The 24,345-nt window shown below is 44.8% G+C and overlaps 1 long non-coding RNA gene across 1 annotated transcript in view; it reads right to left on the bottom strand.

Moving 5' to 3' along the window:
• The window catches only part of LOC138498579 (uncharacterized), a 532,598-nt gene extending 509,286 nt beyond the window's left edge, over positions 1-23,312 (bottom strand). Inside the window, exon 1 of the long non-coding RNA XR_011278762.1 lies at positions 22,956-23,312. This is a non-coding gene — a long non-coding RNA (uncharacterized lncRNA). The remainder of the gene's footprint in view (positions 1-22,955) is intronic.
• Between the last annotated feature and the right edge of the window lie 1,033 nt (positions 23,313-24,345).

The raw sequence follows: 24,345 nt of genomic DNA, 5'->3' as shown, positions 1-24,345 counted from the left end.
ATTAACCCCGTCAAGAAATCAAAGGGAGGGTTGTGGCATTTAATCCAAGATTTAAGAGCATTAAACGATATTGTTGAAGCTGAGTTCCCTATAGACCCCAATCCATCTACGATCTTGTGTAACATACCGATCGAGGCAAAATACTTCACAGTGGTTGATTTGAAAAATGCTTTTTTCTCAATCCCGCTGCACCGTGACTCACAAGATCTGACGTCCTTCACGTTCAGACAAATGCATCTAAAAAGTACGAGGTTGCCACAGGGGTACTGTGAGTTCCCATCCATTTTCAACCGAGTCTTACAAATGGACCTGGGCAACATTACAGTAGACAGTGTTGTTTTGCAGAATGTGGATGACATTCTGATCTGCAGCACCACTGAAGAACAATGCAGGCGTGATTCTATCCAGCTTCTGACTATATTGGCTGAGAAAGGATATAACGTTGACAAAAAAAAGTTACAATATTGTCAACAAGAGGTGCTGTACATAGGCCAGCGAATCTCGCATGAGGGGAAAAGGTGTCCCCAGAAAGGGCTGAAGCTATCCTGAACATGGCTAAGCCGCTCACGATAAAACAAATGCAGAGCTTCCTGGGCCTGTGCAACAACTCATATACCAAGCCCTTGCTCCAGGTCCTGAAGGAGGCCCGAGCAACAAAAGAAAAAATTGAATGGACTGAAGCGATGGAAGAGGGGTTCACAGAACTAAAGAGAGCAATTTGCACGGCTCCAGTTCTCGGGATTCCTCATTATGCAGAGGAATTCTACCGGTACTCGCACACGAATGGTAATGTTATGACGGCAGTACTCGCTCAAAATACCTCGTTGGGGTACAAGCCCCTGGCGTATTACAGTGAGAATCTGGATACAGTAATGAGAGGCCAGTTCCCATGTAAACAAAGCTTAGCTGCCGCTGCGTTCGCCATAGAGAAGGCGACTACCATTGTAATGGGATGCTCCATGATGTTATATGTTGAACACTCATTATTTGCGATTTTAGAGAAACCAAAGGGCACATTGACATCTCAAAGGGCCTATGCCTATGAGGTGATCATATCAAATCCATTGATCAAAATAGTTCAATGTAAAACAGTGAATCCAGCCGCGTTCATAGCTGAACCAGTCGCTGAAGGTGAGCTGATACATGACTGTGCAAACTACGAAGAATTCTATGATGCAATCCCCAGGGTGAAAGAAAATGCCCTGGTGGGAGGTGAGATTGTTTTCATTGACGGATCCTCGAGAATCCACCAAGAAGACGGACAAACATATACGGGCGTTGCCGTAATAAAACACACGGACAGAGAATTCCAAGTACTCGTTAGTGCACGAATACCATCTCATTATTCAGCACAGGCTGCAGAATTACTGGCGTTGATACTCGCCATTGAGAATCGTGCAGACCAGGAAGTAACGGTGTACAGTGACTCTGCCTATGTGACGTCCACGGTGCACGCAGGACTAGCACGTTGGAAAATGAGGGGCTACCTCCGAGCACACAGCACACCTGTGCAGCACGCAGCCTTATTGGACAGGCTGATCAAGGCACTTCAGCTCCCAGTGGGCATAGCGGTCGTAAAATGCACCGCCCATACTTACGGGACAGATTTCGTGTCACGTGGAAATCACGCAGCAGACACGGAAGCCAAGCGTATAGCATCAAAAAATGACACAATCATGGAAATAGAAGTGGCATGCACCCATGAGCGTATGATGATAGCTCGAGCTACAGCAGAGGCTTACAGTAATATGGGGCAAACTCAATTGATGGAGCTTCAAGGGGAGGCACCACAGGACGAAAAGAACCTGTGGAAACGACAAGGGTGTTCTTTGAACCCCTCGGACGGATTGTGGAGGCAAGACAGCACTGGTAAACCAGTAATGCCTAAAGCCCTACTAAAGATATCACTAGAACAATTACATAACCCGTTCCATATGACAAAAGAAAATGTAGCCGCAACGCTCGCAGAAGACTGGTTCATGCTGAATTTAGCAGAGCAGGTTGCATTTTTTATAGTGAACTGCATAATTTGCCAGCAGTTCACAGCTGGGCACATATTAAAAGTAGTGAGAGGAGTCATCTCCCGACCAAATGGGCCATTTCAGCACTTACACGTCGATTATGTCGACATGATTCAAGTATGTAACGGGCACAGGTACTTAATTGTAGTGGTGTGTCCATTCTCTAGATGGATAGAAGCAGGTCCCTGTACACCCCCAAACTCGACCTATGCTGCTAAATTCCTGGTGAGGGAAGTATTCCCTAGATAGGGGGTGTGTGAAGTGATGAGATCAGATAATGGGGCTCATTTTGTAAATACAGTTTTGGGACAGATTAGCTTGTTGCTTGGTATAAAGCACAACTTCTCGTCGGCCTATCATCCGGAGGGAAATGGTATATGCGAGAGGCTCAACAGTTTGTTAAAGGAAAGGATAGCCAAGTTGAAGCTTACTCCAAAAAAGGGATGGCTGCACTGTCTACCACTGGCATTGTATGCACTTCGGAACCAACCAGGCTCTGACCATCATCTCACGCCGCACAAGATAGTCACGGGAAGGAGAATGAGGACCCCCCTTACCCTTCGAGATAGAGCTAGATGTGATGCCCAGTCTACCCGAGAGGTCCTGGGAACCCGAGCTGTCGGAATATCTGAACTGCATGACATCAAGCCTCGCTGTCATTTCAGACCAACTGCAGCAACGGCGAAAAGGGTGCAGCACAACACCAGACCCAGAGGGAGATGCTGAAACAGACACAGCTCAAGGGCTACGTATGTCAATCATCTTCCCTGGTGATACAGTGCTAGTAAGAAATCACACAAAGAAAGGTCGGGACGAGCCGAGATTCAAAGGCCCATTCATCGTAGAGGACTGCACTCCCTCAGCCATGAAACTACAAGGCAGGAGAGCTTGGATCCTCATAAATGACATTAAACCTTATATCTGTGAGATCCCCTTAGCTGCACCCCACCGCAAAAAACCTACATACAACGGGGAAGAACCTCAGCACGTGCAGACGAGGGCTATGACGAGGAAGAAGGACGCATGAGCAGGAAAACTAAGACAAAGAACCCGGATGCAAGTTGTGGATTAAAACTGGACAGTTCCTCCAAGCAAAGGGGGATAAGGACATAATGAACACTCTGTGCATTCTAATTGCAGGGTAAAGAAGAGCATAAGCCACAACACACTGATGATACAAACTTTTGAATCAAGCCATATCCAAGCATTATTAGTAAACAAGACTTTGATGAACTAAGAGCAAAAGTTAAGAACATCACACAGTCACCTGAATCAACCAACACCCAGACTTTGTTTTGCAGAAATGTATGACATCCCCCAACAGTAATATCACAAGAGATGTGCTGTCCTGTTTTCAGTTAATACTAGAGACATATACATCGCTTGTAGGGAGAGTTACCAGCATCACAGACTTTGTCCAAAATCCTGCCAACAAGAAGGTGATCTGGCAACTACTGACTGTCATCACGGAAGCCTTTGCTGTGTTGCCAGAATACAGTGATAATGACACAAATGCTTCCAACACAAGTGATCATTGATGAGCTGACATACACGCTTTTCTTTTGCATCATAGAGGAGTGCCCAGGACTCATCAGGAGAACCACGGATACCCTAACATTCATCAGAGACCCAAGAAACAATTAATACCTGAACCAAGTGTTGATCAAGCTAAATTACGTGATTGCAATCCACGCAGCAGGAACGTGCACAGACTATTCTCGTCAAAAGAAAGGCCTGTGATCCAGAACCCAGCCAAGCAGGACAAATGTCCCTGTCACCCGAGGACAGCCGCCTGGCGCATAATGTCCTATTTTGTTTAGTCAGTGACTATCCAGAAATGGTGGGGAGCCCTGCAGATGTTGACGTCATCACCTTCCTCAGAGACCCAGCTACTGTCGCACATATGGGCACACTCCTCCACGATATCATGCTCCAGGTGGAGCTGTCCAACGTTCAGCGAGAGTACCTGAGGAGATTCCAGTGAAACTTTCCGCCGTGGGACAGATCGAGGGAACAGAGGCACAGTTCTTCATCTTACCGCCATGGGAGAGATCGAGAAGAGCAGGGAAGAGAACTACACCACTTGTTTTTATTTTATTTTATTTTATTTTTTCATTTTTATGGTTATTTGACTCCCATTTTGATTTGATTTTGAACGGTACAATTTTTTCCATTTTTCCAGTTTTTCATATTTACAATTTTCCAGTTTTTCTATTTTTTACCATGCTTTCAATTTTTTCTATTGTTTACAATTTTTTCCATATTTTTCGCATTTAAACAAGATTCCAGCATGTCTTCCGGATTAAGGCAAATTCGGGGGATGGACTTGGAATTGACCTATTTTGAAAATGTCAATAAGTGTGACTCACCAAAGAGGCTAGTCGAATGTGTTTCCATAGTCTAGCAAGGGAACTACATCCCGCAACCAGAGACAATCGTCACCATCAAGAGGGGGGACTCTTACAAAGCACAAGACACTTTACGTCCAAGACCTCCTGAAAGACCATAATGAAGTAAATTAAAAGAAGAGATCTTTATAGAACTTTAAAATAAAGATCTGATTGAAATGGGGGCCCAGAACAGTAACCTAGTCCTCCCACAAGCGGAGGGGCGCCCCCAATTCCCTGGAAGAAAATGCTGAAAATTATCTTATCGAACGATAATGTGCAAATGTATAGTTATTATTATTGTTTTTCTGTCATTAACAATTAGAACTGCATTCTTTATTGGTGCACGAAGCACTCCAATTTTGGTGCACCCACCAGATAATGTATGTACGAATCCCGCGAAAGCACCCAGACCCTATATAGTCATTCCGGTTCCTAGAAAATCTGACGATAAAGTAAACGAACTAAAATTAAATGTAATTATCAGTGATTCCTACACATGTGAGGTAACAAATGAAGAGAAATGCTGGAGACAGGGTCAGCACGGAATGAATGAAAACACAGCACTGACAACTACACGCACCCACACACTAAATGCACACGAGCAAGGGCAAGTGTCAATGGCTACAGAACCTCAAATGATGGCAACAGAAAGTAAAAAACTGCCTACCGAACAACCAGTTCCAGAAAATTGTGGAAGTGACCAAGAGGAAGCAAGCGAAAGGCCAACTGAAAAAGATATAACTAAAGCACTTAAGAAGACAGAGACTGCTACAAAAGAATTCACTGCAAAGACACAAATACTGATAGACCATTTGTTCCCGTTTATAACTTAAGCTAAGAAACTGCATGAGGAACTGAAAAATAGAACCACAGTGATTATCGCAGCAAGCACATCAGTTCCTACGGGCACCAGGCCCACGATGGGGCCACACATAGGACAGACGATACACAGATGGTGGTTAAAGGAGCCCTATGGGAGAATGCAAAAAGGGAAGTAGAGACATACAAAACTGTCTCCTACCACAGCGATACAGGTAATGAAGCCTGTTCCTCCAACAAACATGCCTGAGACTCCTCCAGCAAGAAAAAGTCACATAGACGCATTTAGAGACGAAGTTATAGCTAACTACAAAAAGACATTAAGAATCAAGAGAAACCCACATGAAGACAACAATGAACTAAATGATTACCTAGACAGCACAGCACAACTAGGAAATAACATTTGGTACCAACACATGAAAGAGGTCGGAAGAAGGAAGCTGAAGGAGAATGCTACGTCTGCGCACTCCTACCGTACAGCATGGGAAAGTCCAAGATCTTCGTGGCTGTAGAAATTGATGTCCCGACAGCACACTGTTTGTCACACGTAGCAATGTGCAACACCAGAGGAAAATTCATGGGGAGAGATCCCTCACTGATATGGGCAAAAGAAGCAGCATACCCTGATGAAGATGACTATATCCAAGACATCAAGACAAGAAACAGAGCTCACACCAGGAATCACATGATTAGGTATGCAAAGCCAGAAGCACAAGGAGCAGGAACAAGATGGGAGATAAACCCAAGACTGAATGTCCAAGGGAAAACTCAAAATGAAGTGCAAATATGGAGAAATAGAGGCCAGATGCAGATTTGGGGAACAGTGCTTTCCCCAGACAGATGGGAAGCAGGAGTAGTGATATGCCGAGCATGGATGTTCCTTGGAGCCTGCAAGGAAGCAATAGCAAACTCTCAAAAACTGTGCAAATCTCTATGGCCAAAATTGGTGAAGTTACTAACATGGGTCGAAGATAGAGAGGGACCCCTGCAGATAGTGCCACTGGAATGCCAAAAATTATGATTCAGGTATAATGGCACAAGGAAGATGGGAGAGAATCTGAGCTGCAGACGGATCTTTGAAGCTCCAGGTATGACTCACGGAAGTGCAGTAATTATGGATCATTACTGGGCGTGTGGATCCAAAGCATACATAAGGTTGCCGAAAAACTGGGGAGGCATATGCAAAATAGTGAACGTCCACGTTCCTGCACTAGTGATCCCAAAGAGTGACCTCAATATCGACAGTTTCCCAAAAGCAGATGCTCATCTGAGGAAAAGGAGGTCTGTGGAACTGGTATCCCGAATAAGGAAAGAGAATTACTTTCCTGTCAAATCAGAAGAAGCATTTTATGCAATCCCATACGAGCACAGGCTGTTTAGCTTCACCTCAACAGTATTCGTGACAATGCTCTTGCCGCACATCCAAATAGGAGTGAATGCTAAATGGTTGCAGGTGACCAGATGGGAGTTATTGCAGACCATCAACACTACCATAAAAGGATTCAATGCAATCAAAGAAGAACTGAGAGCAATCCGATTGATGACCCTCCAGAACAGATATGTACTTGACATGATTACAGCAATGGGTGGAGGTATTTGAACAAAAATCGGAGAATCATGTTGCAGTTTATATCTTCACATGATGAAGAAAATGGAACCTTAACAGAATCCATAAGTATGCTGGCAGATCTGCAGAATCAGATGATCAAGGAAACTGACAAAGTTGATGATGACAGCTGGTTTGGAACACTGTTTCTATGGGTCCCACAATGGATGGCAGACATATTCAAAATTCTGGGAGCCCTGTTAGTAATGATACTACTAGGATTTTGTGCTATCAAGATAATTGTAACACAATGCCAGAAAACCGCAATGAAATCCATTAGGATGAAATTTATGGTCGATGTTGAACCAGGATGGAAGCCCAGAGACCTAACAGATGAAGAAATAACAAACTTTGTGAAGGCCAGCGAATTTGCGCCAGAAGGAACAAAATTTGCATACCCCAGAAAATAAAGAAGGTATGAAGGGAAATGGATTTACTGCAGCCCAAATGGGCAATGCCAGCCAATGACCTGGAACAAAGATGAACACGTAAGAACAACAGGAAGTTTGAAAGGAGTGATAAACATATGGACTCCAAAGATGCACATGTTCACACCATCATGTACAAATGAAGAATTGGACATAGAAGAACCAAGTAAGAATAATCTAAAGGAGGAAGAAAAGGTGGTCGATAAACCGACCAGAGGGGGGTGTGTAGAGTAAGTCCCAAATATGGCCTGCACTCCAGCCACCCATGTCAAGATGCCAGAAGCATACTCGCCAAGATATGTGACTTATAAGGAGCAAATGAGCCAACAGAGAGCCACGGTGTGGCCCTGTCCAGTACCCATCAGAAGGACATGTATACCTATTGAAGAGCCAATAGCCAGACAACCGTGGGCTGCAAGGTATCCACTGAGACAACGATACCAGCAGCTGACACGAAACGAAGATTACTCACAGACTGTCCCCGAAGAGACCCACAGAGCCTTAATGGAAGGCAATTGGTGACAACACGAGGGCCCAGACGTGATGTACAGATAACCATAAAATGACGAGCAAAAGAAGGTACGCAAGGACGAACTGTAAAGAATAATGATGTGACAGACGGTGCAGCACAAAGAACGTATCCAGGATTGAATTGCGCAACAGACTGAATGCATTTAAATAGGCTCCGAACGCAAGAAGCTCAGTAAACAGTACTGCTTGCAATGCTTAGTAGAAGCTTAGAGCGGCATGCGCCAATTATATATCTACCTCAATGAAGCACACTATACAAGTGCAACTCCATTTTGTGAAGCAGAACTAAGCCCAGGCTGCAAGGGGCCAGCAAGGCCGAGATTCATATTCCAGCTAAACCAGAAGGGAAGAGTGGAATCGAAACTCAGCAAAAAGTAGCTCATGCTTGGGAATTCGAGGTCAACTCCAGGAAGGGAGGAGAGCAGCAACTTTGAAGAACCGAAACTTCAGAGTATGACTGCCAGCCAGTGAAGGTCGAGATAAGGAGGCCCCAGGCAGGTGGCTAGGCTGAACAAAGAATCAAATATACAAAAAGAAGGAAAATGAAGCAGATTCACGGTGAACAGACACGCGACTAGCCAAGGGCAAAGAAGTACCAGCGTCTGATGTCACCCAGAACCCGAGGAGGCCATAACTTTTCCTGATAAGCTACAGCTTCGAGGCCATCCTCAGCCAACTAATTGACACAAAGCCCTAAAGCGCTGATTGATGGAAGGGAGGCAGGGTGAATCTTGGGGCACTCCGCATCTGGGTGTCAATTCTGCATGCTGCTCATTAAAGTGGAAGATGTATGCCTAGGGGTGTAACCCACCCAATCACAATGGACCAAATCATCTAGGATCCTATAGTTTGTAGAGCCAATAAGATGTCGTAGTCGTAGTGACGTCCATCACGAGTGATGTAGTGGGATGGGTGTAGACGCCCGCCCGATAAGAGTTATCCAATCCGCACACACTGTTACCATATATAGATATAGGACCTATACTTAAGTTACCTTTTCCAACCAATAGAATTGCATGTCAAACTTATGAGTTTTACGCATCAATGATGATGTGAATTTGCTATAAAAGTTACTGTCAGCATGAAGAAGTTGGGAGTTGAAGCGAGACAGGCGATCGCACCATTGATGATTATCATTTGTTTCCCCATTTTTTGTACTTGTCATTAAACTGACTTCCCTTTGCCAAACTATTGAGTTGTCCTTATTGAAGTGTGTCGGAGTACGTGAATCCTGCACCCTAACGTCCTCAAGGTGCAGCTATCTTGTCTTACAGGTACTAGAGGGTGCGTTCTGACCTATGGGCCCGTCAGAGGATGCTCTGCCCTCCTGTACAAGCCCTCGCCCTGTAGTCCTCAATTTTATATGACCCCTTTGATTGAAAGGGAAGATGCAGGGAGTGAGGACACAATGGAAAAATCGCTTTGCTGCTGTTTTAAAACTGCGCTGTTTGGGAAAGGAATTCAATGGGAAAAATAGTTTTGGGCTTATTATTTAAAAGGCACGTTTGGGAAAAGGGAACTCAAATGAAAATCGTTTTTCAACACACTTGAAAATAAAAGGCAGGACTTGATAGTTTGAGGTCAGAGAAAAATTAAAACAAAAGAAAAATGTTGTTATGCACCACACATGCAGATTGGATACACTACTTCATAATTCTGGTTTAAAAGGAATGGGGAATTTCGTTTTACACCCTCCACACTGACTTGAAAGGGGGTGTGTTGTGGATTACTTCTTTTTGGGATGATGGACACTCCCCCCTTTTTTATGTGGAAGTCAAGTATTTCAGAGACAGTCAACCAGGTCGTTATGGGCTATTCCAGCTCTAACACACTGGGCATGAGTTATTATTCGTTTTGAATTCTAACAATCCTCATTACGTGATTTTCTATGTAGGTATTAATTGATTTACTTTAATCAAATGTGCTAGGGATCTATACAGTTTCCCCCTTCCCACACTTTAAGGGAAAGGTTTAAGGATGGTTGCTCCCAACACAATGGAATTTCAACAGGGGGGTGGTTTTCTAATGGGGAAATAAGTCTGGTTAATATTTAATAATTTGTGCGAAGGGCCTACCCAGTTTCACACCTCTCTACCCACTAATGCAAAAGGATAAAGGCAGGTGGCTCCCCACACAACATATGGCTTTGGGATATCTTCTTGCATGGGAGGCTTTGGTCAGGGAAAATAGCATGGCTCCTCTGAGGACAGCAGTGGTCTGGTCAAGGGCTTTCAGTCAGGGATTTTCTCCTACACCCAAACTCCTTCTGCTCCCCTGGTTTGGGCCCCTGCTAGCTTCTCAAATGCCACAGCCACTGTCTCCGATAAAAGGATTGAGGCCTCTCTGCTAGTTGTTTCTCGCAAGAGTCCAGCAGCAGCTCTCTCCCGGAATCATTCACAAAAAGTTCTATATTTTACAGTGAATCATACCACACTAATTTTACCTCAGCATACCCTTCCTGGGCGGGGGTACCACTTTTCTTGATTTCCTGATTGACCGTACTAGTCAAAAATATGATACTTCATCATACAAACGTTAATTTTGCCATTCACCATCATACCAACTTTAAAATCTCTCTGCATCATGGGAAGGCCCAAATCAAAGTTTTCTCAATCACTTCTGTTATGTTTGTCACACAAAAATCGTTTTAGCATAGTTCAAAGGAGATTTCTGTCACCTTTAATAAAAATCTGGAATGAGCTTTGTGGCATACACGATGCACTCTTCTAGTATATTCTTCTATTAATTAAACCCCTGCCTCACAAGCCTCACTCACTTTCCCAGCCCCCACCTTTTCCTTAAGTTTTGATTCCCAAAATACACTTACAGAGCATGTGGCATTTAGCCCATTTTGAGTCTAGCTCTCCTCAAGAGCTTCAAAGGACTCTGTTTCAGGCTTAATGCACATTTTATGAGAAGACCTAAACCTAGGTCACTTTGCAGGACCCGTTATCAGCAACTAATTGACAACCAGACATCTTTCTCCTAGAGAGCATCTTTCTCCAAACCAACAGGTCATGGGTCACAGTTTCATTTCAGTGGAAATGCCCCTCTGCATGCAGGCTTCTCAAAGTACAGCGTTAGATCAACCAAAGGTTTTTACCTTTTGACATTTTGCACAGCATTGTGTTTAACCATTTGTATAGTAAGCTACATTTAAACCTGTTGTTTATAACATATCGTTTTTGCTTCTACAATATTAACCCCTAGGTACATTCAGAATTTCAACAAATAAGTTAGTTAAAAGAGTGCACCAGTGTTCACTTCTACCACAAGTAGGCCTCTCCTTTTAAATTATTTCATTTTAATGTTGAAAAGTACGTGTTTTTATTCGTGACAAATGCACAGTGCTTGGCTTGACTGTAGATTTCTGGATCACAGTATTGTGCTGCATTGAAAATATTGTGCACAATGCTATCTGTCCCTTTAAGTAGAAAGTGTAGCTTTGCATGTATTTAGTAAAACAGCATTTTCAGCCACATATATCTTTTGCCATGCATTGGGCTCATCCAGCACTACTTTTAAGTCCAGGCACATTTTCCTTCACTTGAGCGCCTGCTCGTTCGGGTGAATTGAAAGAGGCCCATTTCTGTTCATGTCCTAGGCCTTAAATCAGAAACAGCAGTGTTTTGGGACTGGCCTGCATTTTCCAATGGGTAGCACCAGTCAGCGTCAATCTTAAATACTGGCCTGGCCTGGTCTTTTTTTTCCCCGACACTCAGGGGCTATATTTTACCCCACATGACGTATAGATTTGAAATATACAGAGCCAAGAAAAACTTCAACAAAACAATTGAGAACGCTGAGAATAATACCAAGAAACTCTTCAAAAACTGGATAAACTCCATGCACAACACCAGTCTTTTGTTCCAACTATGGAAGATTGTGTTGGAATTCAGCAGTCCTTTTCTGATAAAATCAATCAGGCGCACTCCCGGATTGCTAATGATACTGCTGCAGGCATGCCGCTTAATCCACTTCAAGCTCCGAGAAATAAATCGTACCCTACCTTTAAGTTAACCGTGTCTCTGTGTCTGAGATGGAAAGCGTGCTTAGGAAAATGCATCCAATGACCTGCCCTGGAGATATAATTCCATTTAAGTTAATTTTGAGTGACATCCAATCGTTTGCCCCTTTTCTCTCATGTTTTACCAATGCAACTGTCATCCAAAACAGTTCCCGACTCTATAAAAGACATCATGGTAACTCCAATTGCTAAAGAAACTTGGATAGAATCCCACTAACAATTTGATACCCATCACAAATGTTCCTTTTTTACCAAGATTTGTGGACAAAATTGCATCTATGCAATCCCAGGAGCACTTAGAACATGCAGATATGTTGCACCCTAGGCAGTCAGCGTTTTGGTCTAACTATGGCACTGGGAGTGCCTTATTGGACCTTCAGACGCAGATGCTAGGCCCCATCGACCTACTTGGGTACTGCCGAAACAGTGTCCGGAAGCCATATTATATCTGCAGAACATGAGTGAACGTGACCCTGACTGCCGCAAAAATGTCACTTAACATGCAACCAATGTTACAATGGCCGAGGAGGTAGAGGTTTCAAAATGCAATCTATCCACAGCTGTGCAGCTGTCTATCCAAAAGACGGCGGGTGAGCTTGGTGCAGCCAGGTGTGCGCATTCAAGAGGAAGAACGAGGCCTAATTAGTAGTTCTCTAGAGTGGGGCGTGTTCCCTAGAAAAACGTGAAGCCCCCTTAAACACGCAGGCATAACCAAAAGAGCCATCGATGTTTGCACATGCGGGCACACTTTGTAGCAATGATGAATTGCAGGTCATAAGTTCAGACAAGCATAGATGGTGGGGCACAGTGGAAAAAACTGTCATTGCTGTTGAGAACAACCAATAGCAACCAGGGTGATTGCTTCCCAACAGAAGCTTCATGCAGACAGTGCTCTCTACAGTACACTATTACTAATGCACTTCTCATGAACAGTATCTGCACGCCCCAGCATCTCCCTGAGGGGCGGGGACAGGAGAACACACCAAGGGACAGCAAGTATGATGTTCTCCAAAGAAGGAGAACGGATGTTTTTCAAGTAGAGACTTGCGATAGAAACTCCCACATTACAAATATCTACACAACCCAAAAGCAGACTCTCACTGTTTCCATGGCTATGCGTGAGAAGGCCAGAGTAATCTGCGACATCTATTGTTGCTACATTTCAAATGGGAAACAAAAAGTACCGGGCCCAGCATTTAAAAGGAGAAGAAAAAAATAGGGCTGATGTTCTGTTATTAATTTTAGCAGTTAGGTGGCCACGTACAGGTAGAAATGGTTGCACAGATACAAAGTGTGCAGGTGTTTGTCTATTTACCCACCCATTGACGGCCATGGCCATCCTAGTATGTATGGTCATTACCACCCACTTCCTGCCCAAAATACATCAACCTGAGATCTCTTTGAGCTAGCCTTGTCCTCGGCAGGGGGCGTGGCAGCCCCTCAGCCAATGAGGAGGCTCAAAGCAGGGCCATCCCCGCTCCATGCCTCCCCACGGCTGAGAGGCTGCCTTCACCCCCCCGCCGGGGACTCAGGTACGTTTTTTTTTTCTTCTTTCCTTTACCTCCCTCCTCCCTGCCCTCCCCACCCCACTTACCTTCTTGCTCCTCCGTCCCCATTGGGGGGCAATGGCAGCCTCCAGCAGTGTGGAGACTGGGAGCGGGGCCATCCGGTAGTGGACGCTAGGAACACTTCTGTTCCCAGCACGTCCGCTCCCAATGGCGGCCATGGAAAGGGTAAATGGACTCCGTTTTCCCTTTACCAGCAGCCATTTTCTTGGTCGTTTCTTTTTATTTTTTTTGTCCCGAAACGCCGCAGCGTTTCGGGACACAAAAAATAGCTTTTAGTGCACCGGTCACGCATATATTGGGGGCCGGGGTACTAACAGCAATATGACCCTTGCGGCAGGGGCATTACCGACTCAAGTAATGCCCCGGGGCCTTCGTTAAGGCCCTCACTTCGCTCGCCCGGGGCATTACCTGAGTCGGTAATGCCCCCGCCGCTCGGTCATATTTCTTCATTAGTTACTTACAGGGTGGGACTGGGGCATAAAATGGTCTTGGTCACCAACGAAAAAGTGTCCCACAGTTGCAAATGGCAATTCATTCCCTTTGTGACAGACTGCTTGAATAGTACACAAGGTTTTTTGTGTGGATAAAATGTGATGCAAGTTGTGCAAAGTAATTAATATGTATTTAGCAACAATGGTCCAAATTACTAGTCGGGTAGTGAGTTAACTAATCAAACTGGTCCACATTGGCCAAAAAACTGGCCCACTTTCACACCAAAAAACTGTCCCACACTAGCATTTTGCGTTTTTGGGTTCAGGCATTGCACTATTGCCTATAGGCCAGTCCGAGCCTGGTAACTTATAAAAACAGCAGAAATAATAAAACACTGTCACCCATCTGTGTGTGCCGAGCTCTTCTCCAGTTTATAAACTCGGTAATAGGCGTTATATCAAAGGTAATTGGGTAATTGGCCCGATCTGACATCCGAAGAAGCAAGGGCTGACCCCTCCCCAACTCAATCCAATCCTGGAACATGCAGGACACACATGTCTGCAGCAGGCACTCAGATCACCAAAACCATCTAAAAGGTAAAGACATTGTACTCGGTTATTCTGGTGCCAAAGTGCTCTCCTTTACAATAGTGGTGTTCAGCCTACTATAAGGAATGTCCTGGCAAGTGGCAAGAATGCCCCTGCCCCAAGCATGAATACTAACCTCTTGCGAATGTTGCACTTTTACTAAATTTATGGCACAGCCCAAAAGTTATTGCCCTGGTGAAATGAAGCAAAACAATGGTGCTAGGACGAAATTAATGCCTTCAAACAGGTGTGGACACGCAGATGCACTTTCATTGACAACAGAAGTGCAGCCATGCGGGGCATGTGGTGGGATTAAGACTGCAGACACTTGAGCAGTCCTTGACAGGCTACCCTGGCACAGGGGACTGCCAGGAGCACTGAGTAATGCGTCCGACATGCCAATATGAACACATTTCTTTTTTTAATGGTACACTTCGAAGCTGCTTGACGTTTGTTGCCTCAAAGCTCACTGAAGGAAATTGGACATGCTGGCATTATGTGAAAGCAAGACTAATAGGTTAATGGCTCAGTGTACTACTTGTGCGGACACTTATGCAGCCGATGTGCACAGGCATGATATTTGAGAAGGTGATATGCCGAGTCAGATCATGCCCCCACTGTATTTATTTAATGAAAAAAATGTTCTATAGTGGGAACCTGGCTAACGAGCATCAGAGCACGTCACAAAAAACATATACAATAGATAAAACACAGGGTTGGAATAATATTTTAAAAATAAAGATGGCTAATATACGCGATACATAACTCTAAAAAATATCTCAAAAGAGTTCAAGGGATGGCTAATTAAATTCTGAATTGACTAAAAAGCCTGAACCCAGAATAGTGCTTTCGCTTACTTCCTGAATTTGAGATAATTTCCAGTCTGTCGAATGTCTTTTCAAAAAAGGTTCCAAAGTTTAACAGCAGCTCCTGAAAAAAGATTTTTTTCTGTGTGAACGAGCGTCTAAATCTTGGAACCTCAAGAAGCAGGCATTCTTGACTCCAAAGCCCTCTTTGACCTCTGGAGACGTTTAGTTTTGGTATTAAATACTCACGAGATCGAGCACACGGTGATTTATGCACAATACAAAGCAATTTAAAATGTATCCTGCAGTCAATGGGAACCCAATGGAGTGGCTTTAAAATTGGAGAAGTGTGGTAAAATGTATGAGGTCCACTCACTAACCGGGCTGCTGCGCTGAAAACTGCTTTCAATGGAAGCCAAGTATTTTTTGGAAGCCCAGTTAACAATGCATTTCCAGTATCGGTTCTAGAGAGAACCAGCGACTGGACCAAAGTGCGACTGCATTGTGCATGCCGTGTCAGGTGATCAGCTAGCAGTGCCGCAGTGTCATTACAGGTAGCATGAAGACACTCCCATCTGAAGGAGTTGACCTGAAAATGTATTTACCATCTGAACCTTTGCACTGATCCAATATGCGCCATCAGCAGCCCAGAACTGAGGTTGCTGAATTAATGAATTCATAACCAAAAGGTTACTTTATGGTTGATGGTCTTGAAATACCAATCTTGGTGCAGTCGTCCTGGGTAACATGGATGGGGTTACGAGACCCTCTGGTCAGTCGGAAAAACTACTTTGAAGAGCATTGTGGATCTGAAAACTTCAAAGCAATACTATAGTGGTTTACTGGCGAAACAGCCACTCATTAAAATGTCAACAAAAAAGGAGAGGACAATCAACAGACGCAAGCTCAAGCGAGGTTTGCCTTCCGCAACAGAGGAAGTCCCGCCTGCCATTTTTACTTCAGGAGCACATCGTTTTTAAACGTGTGCAAATGTATTTGGAACTGTTCAGTGAATGTGTATCGAGTGACCCTGTAGAGGAGCAGAAGTATATGACACTGATAGGCTCCTCCACCACCACTGTCATACCGGATGAACCACAGGAGGACATTGTGCACGACACCAGGTATCATCCCATTACTGCATTCAGTGTATGAGAGATGGTATGCGCTCAGACAACCGTAACAAATGTACCCTCGTACTGAGGTGGTAGCAGGAGAATAGCAGACTCCACTGAATATCAAGGAGTTGTAAAGAAAATCTGACAGGTGCAACGTGATGTCATAAGGAGAAGATATACTGACACACTGAAACAATATAAATATACTTAAAGAATAAATATGTAACTGAAGAAACAAGCGCAAACATATATGAGTGACAAGAAACCTTACATACAAAGTAGATAATTAACCAGATGAGTAGTGAATGTGTATACGCAGAAACGCAAGGTAGATGAGCTGTATAGAAGATTGCTGCAGTAAAAAACAGAACACAGGATGTTGAAAAGAAGGACGCCGGTTCTCATTGATAGTAAGCAAAGAGCTCAAGGTGGAGAAACCAGAGCTGCAGAGCTGATGGAGGATGTAAATACAAATTCATGCATGAACAAAGAATAGCTGCTGGCCAGAGACCAAGGATGCCACAGCAAGAAGCTACTGCAGAGTAGAAGGGGAATCAACGAGGATAAGTCATGTACACAGGACATATTTCTCTTAGATTATGTAAATGAGCAAACATTTGCAAGTGCCAAGTTTTGAGAATAAAAGATCCAGAAAAACCTATGTGAGACAGAGCAACCAAGTCTCTAGAGGCCAAGAGGAGTAATGACAACCAGCACAATTGATTTTAATAAGCACTAAAGAAACGGTTGAAATTAAAGAAACGGTTGAAATTGACACGTGGCTCAGAATTTGAAAACAAGACCTAGTCATTAAGCTCCAGGTGAAGATATTGGTGTACCACCACTCCCTTAAAAGTCCCACAGAAGAGAACAGTCTGCAAGGTCAACTACAAAGAAGAGGCATTGGCTGATGGCTTGGCTGATGAGAGATGATAGACTAATTGGGCAAGTGGGCAGTAGTCTGACTTTGTTATCCACACCTGAGTTTCATTTTGCTTACCTTCTGCTAGTGATCCGAGTGTCCAAGGATGGGAGAGAATACCAAACTATCTTGAGGGCCAATGCAACAATGAGCATACAATGTTGCATGAACCAATCTGCTAATATTATGCAGTTATAATCTATATTATATGTAATTAGAAGGAAGTTCGAGGCTTGCCTACCAGAGAGGAGCAGCCAATAAAGTAACTAACACGCATAGACTCCATAAGTAGACATGTTCCCCTAACCAATCCCCAAGTCCGATAGGTTTTATTTGCCACATAGGATGACATCATAGCCGAGGCATTTTGAGGTATAAAGCCTTTGTGTAACTAATCTGCAGTGTGAGTGTGTGGGCTACAATTCGTTGTTCGCCAGATTGCCCTATTTTATTAAATTGGTAAAGTAGTACTTTGCCATATTCTTTGAGTCTGTCCTGTTATTTGGGTCCAAGATTATTTGGTATGGTAATTCCATTCTGCGCATCGATAAGCCCAAAAAGTGCAACTGTACATCCCTATTAATGAGATATTGGGGAAGAACACTGTATAAAAAAGGTGCTAAGATCATTCAGGAGCATCAAGTACATACTGTGATTTGTACCATTTGTATCTGAACACCATCTGACTATGTTTCATGGTTATGTAAGACAGCACAGCAGTCACAAAATACCCACCTTACGCCACCACCTTTTTAAACCACCTTTTTTTTCCAGGATGTCCGCTAGTTTGAAATGAACAAAAAAAGGTCCCTTGCAAGGTGACCTTTGCACGGTTGAGTCAAAGTTTTCAAATTACAGTTGCCAACCCTAGAGGAGATTTGTTTAGGCTGACATTGCTTTGCATTCTGGTGTGTCCAGTGCTTCATTCGAGATGGGGACAACGGGTTACATTAACACTCTTTTCGGTTCCTAGATTCGGCAGGTTGATTTGTTATATAGTTACATTCACATGATGACACGAATAGTATCTATCCAAGACATGAAAGGGAGAGCTTGGCTCAAATCCTAACTTCTCTACCAAACTAAAGTGGTTGATTATGAACAACAACAAAACAAATTGGAATTTACTGTGCCCTAGATGCCAAGGTTGTGCTGCCAGGTATGTGTGTTATGGGGTAGGGAAGCAGAGAATCAGGACACCAGAGCTGGGATTTGTGATGAGGCAGGGCGCCAGGTGTGTCATTTGACTGTGTGGCTCGTGTTTTGCTCCTAGAGTCGACCCAGACCGCTTGCTCAGCTCTACCCCTGGATGATCAGGCCCCTCCCCCCACTTATTCATGGCATGAATGAGAGATCTTGGAACATGCAAATCAAGATCGACCATTCTGATGGGACATGCAAATAAAGCTCGACCATTCAGATGGAACATGCAAATCAAGCTCTACCATTCAGATGGGACATGCAAATCAAGCTCGACCATTCAGATGGAACATGCAAATCAAGCTCTACCATTCAGATGGGACATGCAAATCAAGCTCGACCTTTCAGGTGGGACATGCAAATCAAGCTCGACCATTCACGTGTGACATGCAAATCAAGCTCGACATGCAAATCAAGTGCGACTATTCTGGTGGGCCATTCAAATCAAGTTCGACCATTCAGACGGGACTAGCAAATCAAGCACGGCCATTCAGATGGGACATGAAGATCAAGCTCGACCATTCAGGTGGGCCATTCAAATCAAGCACGACCATTCAGGTGGGACATGCAAATCAAGCTCGACCATGCAGATGGGACATGCAAATCAAGCTCTACCATTCAGATGGGACATGCAAATCAAGCTCGACCATTCAGATGGAACATGCAAATCAAGCTCTACCATTCAGATGGGACATGCAAATCAAGCTCGACCTTTCAGATGGGACATGCAAATCAATCTCGACCATTCAGGTGGGACATGCAAATCAAGCTCGACCATTCACGTGTGACATGCAAATCAAGCTCGACATGCAAATCAAGTGCGACTATTCTGGTGGGCCATTCAAATCAAGTTCGACCATTCAGACGGGACTAGCAAATCAAGCACGACCATTCAGATGGGACATGAAGATCAAGCTCGACCATTCAGGTGGGCCATTCAAATCAAGCACGACCATTCAGGTGGGACATGCAAATCAAGCTCGACCATGCAGATGGGACATGCAAAACAAGCTCGACCATTCAGATGGGATCTATGGGATTAGTCACAGCCATTTCCTCAAAGCCCGTTTTCTCGAATTTTCTTTACCACATTTTACTGCTAAAAATACAGGGGGGGGGCCTCCACCTTTTTAAATAACTAACGTGGCTGAGGTTTCCTCACTGGAATGTTTTATCACATCCAGTGGGGAAGCAAACCCGTTTCTGCTCACCATACATCTTCAACAAACCAAACCTAAATCAATCTCGCAAGAATGCAACCTCATTTAGAATGACTTAACTTTTGATTAAAATATTTCAGCACGCTCCAAGTGAATTATTGCAACAATAAAAAACAAACAAAAAAATATAAACAAACTTGCTCAGGACGACCCTTCACGACGCAGGAGCAGAAGTGCTCTGCATTTTGCACACTGTACTCACGGAAGTGCAACCTCAAAATACTTGTGATCTGTGTAACGACCATTTGGCTTTGATGCCTTTCAAAATAATACATTTTACAGCCAGCTGCCTAGCTGGGGAATAGTGTGCAAACGTTCAAACCTATAGGGCGTGGATGGATTGAGTCGGCTGAAGTGTTTCCGTGTTCTGGCCTATGTTCACCTCGGACATGCCCCTGGAACAGGAGTCTTGGCAATACTTATGGTGTGACTGGATGTGCTCACATGTCATCAGTGGTGGAAATGGAAACAAATTGGTGGGGATCCCACAAGGGCCGGGGTGGGGGCAGAGTTTGCGGGGGTGCCCGAGGAGGCAGGGTTAATGGAGGCAGAGCTGGCAGTTAACCTCTGATCAAAGGAAATGTCCAAAATAATAGTTTAAAATGGCGCAATTTCTTTCATGCTTCTTCTTTTTCCAAACTATATATCAATTCCACTCCAAACCACTTTCATGGCACTGGTGACGAGTTACTTCACTATGCGGAAAATAGTTTTCACCAGTGTTGCTGAGTAAATATTCTTTAAAATGCACAATTTGCATTCCATTTTATTAAAAAAAAAATCTCCCCTTTTGGTACTATTCAAACAGGGTGATTTCTGTTCACCAATAAGCAACATTTTCTTTTACTTGAACCACACCCAGCACAGCTCCTGCAGCTCCCCTCTGATGGCAGATGGGTGGCTGCATCATGGGTGATCTTAATAGGGGGATTTATTTATGCAATGTTTGTCGGATACCTGTATATTTATTTATTTATGCAATGTTTGTTGGATACAAGTATCCGACAAACATTTAAAAAATAAATAAATAATCAGGGTCCATGTATCCAACAAACATTGTCTAAATAAAGAAATAAACGGGGTCGTGGCTGACTGTAACTTCCTCTTGTGACCTCTTTCATGGGGTCACCATAGGAAGTTACAGTTTGCTCGTGTGCACTTTTTTTTTCTTCTCCCTAGCACAGAGCAGGGGTTTGGGGCAGCTGACTCTGGCAGGATCCCGAGATCCGGCTACACATCTGGTGCTGGATCTCGGATCCGGCGAGAGCCCGGCCAATGACCGGCCCTGCATGTCATATTGTACACCACATGGATGCTCTAAGCACTCTGGTGTCATGTGGTAACGTCGCGCGACAGCAACGTACTGCCGTCACGTGTAGTTAATAATAAAGGGGGCAGTCCCGCATCACGGCAGTGCGCGCCGGGAGGCCGATACTGCAGGATCTGTGTCTGTGTGTTCCTTTCAGGGACGGGTGGGGCAAGGGTGCATGCAGGGGTCCTGGGGCAAAGCGAACCACAAAACCTGGTACGTATTCCATTAAAACAAAAAACAAAAACTTGCTGTCTTTACATCTTTATTCATGTCCATGTTTCACTAAATAAAAGGGGAAAGTCGCCCTTCTACAAACCCCCACCTCTCACCCCCTCCCTTTTGTTCTTTTCTATGCTCGTTTACCCATTTGGACATGTGTTGTTCTTGTTCCCTGAAAAATGAGCAATGCAAGTGCACAGATACAAATGAATAAAGATGCAAACGCCTCAATGCAAAGACAGGTCGCCAAACAGCCTCTTTAATAATGATCCATATGGATTAGTCCAGGAGTCTGTAGGTTGTATGCAGTGCCCTCTCTACGGTGGGAGGCCTTCAGATGCTTCGCGGTACCTCCATGACTCAATACACAGACAATTGACCCGCGCACACAGAGGGCAGGTATTGCCAAAGACCAGCGCGCCTGCAGCCAGAGTGCAGACCAGGTTCATTAGCTGGGATGGCTTTAATCACCGCGGCTCTCGGATTCCCTTTATTAACCAGGACTTGTAATCAATCCACGCCCCCTCCTCGCGGCGACGTGACCGCGAGGCCTTTAGATCGCCCGTGCCTGATGACAGTGAGTGATGAACCCACGCCCACTCGTCCAGGAGACTGTAAACACTGCCATGCAGAAGTGGCATTTGAGGAGCTCCGCTGGCACCGGTGTGGGCTTGAGCGCCTCTGATTTCTAAATGAAGTGCCCACCATGGTTTTATGAGCAGTGCTTAACATGTACGCTGCTGCTATCAGTGATCAGCTGCACTCCCTGCAAAGGCTCCTGCCGAAAGTCCCACACATAGCATCTTCCGAGGCTCTTAACCGCAATTTTTAGGGAGCCAAAGCCATAGAACCCGGCAGAGATTGCGGTCCTGACTTGTGATCTTGGGCACACAATCCTACTCTGAGCTCGTGATAGCAGCAGCACGTCCCAAAACGTATTTAGTAACAGCGAAATGCACTATTTGTGTTGAAACTGCCCGATTTTCCCGCCTGTTTCCATTCTATTTTCAAGTCTGGAGTGCACCACGTGTATGCGCCTGGCTCTCGTGGCTGTTACATCCCCTGTCCGAGGGGCCAGCCAGACACGGTTACGTTACTCGTACATTCTGGTCCTAAGACAACTTGCTCCCACAGTGCTGTAGCCTTTGCTCGACTGCGCGGATTTGAGATGTGTGGGCGGCTCGAAAAAAAGAGCCACTCACCCGCGTGCACAAGTAAAGAAACGATAACCAACAGACGCAACACGCAAAACGTGCGTCCGATTGTTTAGCACCCTCCCCTGCGTGATTCCTTGCGTTCTACCTGTCTGCGCCAGACTTACTTTCAGCCCTCCATCTAACCATCGGGCAAACACGAGCCGACCAGTGTCTTTTTATACGATACACATCGTTCACTAACCTGTGGAAACAGCAACGGAAGAACCAAATAACAATGTGAAAACGCGCACGATGACCCCCCTCCCACGCACCACATGAACTATGTATTGCCCCAGACAGATAAATAACCCGTGCGTCTATAGTAGTGCTCAACGCCCCCAGAAAGAATAGCCCTATACGGATTGTACTTGAGCCAAAATGAACGAGCAAAGAAACAAGACTATGGTAAATACAATGGCCAGTACCTCATCTAATGTTACCCGCAAGCAGGTGCGCGTGGCTCGCAGTATTGTTCACAGTAAAAGAAACAGGCGCGACAATGTGAATTCACGCCACAGACCCCTGACATCAGCCAAGCAAAAAATCCGAGTACCTCTTCAGCTGAAGTCCATCAAATAAGAGTGGGGCCAAAAAGCAAATCCCAGGCAAGCAGCGGGGGCCGAGAAACAGATCCAGGGACCCTGAAAAGGAGCAGCGCAGCCTCAAGGCAGCAGGAGGCAGCGTGGTGTAAAGCAATGCCTTCATCCGGGGTGGGAATATCCAGGGACAGCAAGGGCATGCACGCCAAGGAATCAGACGTGTGCTGCTGCGAGGGAGAGGCCGGGGGGTTCGGGAGGGAGGTCTGGGCGCAAGGAGATGAGCAGTAGCTGCGAAACTGCTTCAGGAGGTTGGAAGGACTATCGATTCTTTATTCCCAGCACGATTGGAGACATGAGCCATCCATCCGAGGCTGGGATGCAAAGCGTCTCATCATCAGCCGGTTAGGCAGCGCTGGATTGGCCACTACACGCTGCTGTCTGATTGGTCAGTGCATACATCACAGCTTTATTCGTTCTATTCTAGAGGAACATTGTTTCTTTGGCTCAATCTTTCGATAGAGGAAAAGTAATTTCTATAGAAATTATATTCACAAAATAAGATTCCTAGAAAATAAGGGCTTCGGGAAGCCTTTTGTTCACAACAAACCTATTGACTCCTCCAAGTTCTGTGGAATCTTTGCTTAAGACTCCCTGAAACACACAGATACATTTACCCTAACGTTCCTCTTCCTAATCCCTAACAAGTGTTGGTACATAACATCGGCCACAAGAACACTAAGGGCCCGATTCATGGAAAAGTGTGCAGAAATCCTGTAACGCCTGTGCACCAGGACCGTCACTGTGCAAGCCGGCGCACAGAATTTATGCTGCCCGCTCCACTTCTTCATGGAATTGTTCACACAAATTAACCGTATACGCAAGTTGTGGCCGGAATGCCCCGCGCAAAGCGAAACAGCCAGAAAGAGCTACTTTTGTGTGCTTACCAGGCGCAAATACAAACCCCTTAAAACAGTGTGTAGGGTCCCCCGCAAGCAGACCTGCACCTCGGGGACCCTGCACAGGGTCCCCCACAATTGTCACCGGCACCATAACAACATGCATACGATTTGTCGTAACTCGTTATAACTCAGGAAAATCTGAATGCAAACACTCCTAAACCGTTCCTGCAACCTGTTACGTTGCAATTGCGCACCACTATGATCGGGACCCTGAACTATCCCAAAGCCATAGACTGTGTAGACCCTGCATTTTTCTCAAGAATTGTTCAAGTTATTTCCCCGTAGCAAAATGCCCTGTTTAATTGAAGAAAAGCAATTCATTCCCCTATAGAAATCACAGGATGTGGTTTGTTAGCATTCCAAACTAACAAGCTCCTCCCAGTGTGTTTCGAACCGGTATAGACATAAAGATTTGATTGACAATTTTTAAGAAAACCCCTGACTT

The sequence above is a fragment of the Ambystoma mexicanum genome, chromosome 5q, assembly GCF_040938575.1.
Source record: "Ambystoma mexicanum isolate Mex_15411 chromosome 5q, UKY_AmexF1_1, whole genome shotgun sequence".
Taxonomy (NCBI): Eukaryota; Metazoa; Chordata; class Amphibia; order Caudata; family Ambystomatidae; genus Ambystoma; species Ambystoma mexicanum.
Note: the sequence above shows the minus strand (reverse complement) of the source record. Positions and strands in the feature narration are given on the sequence as shown.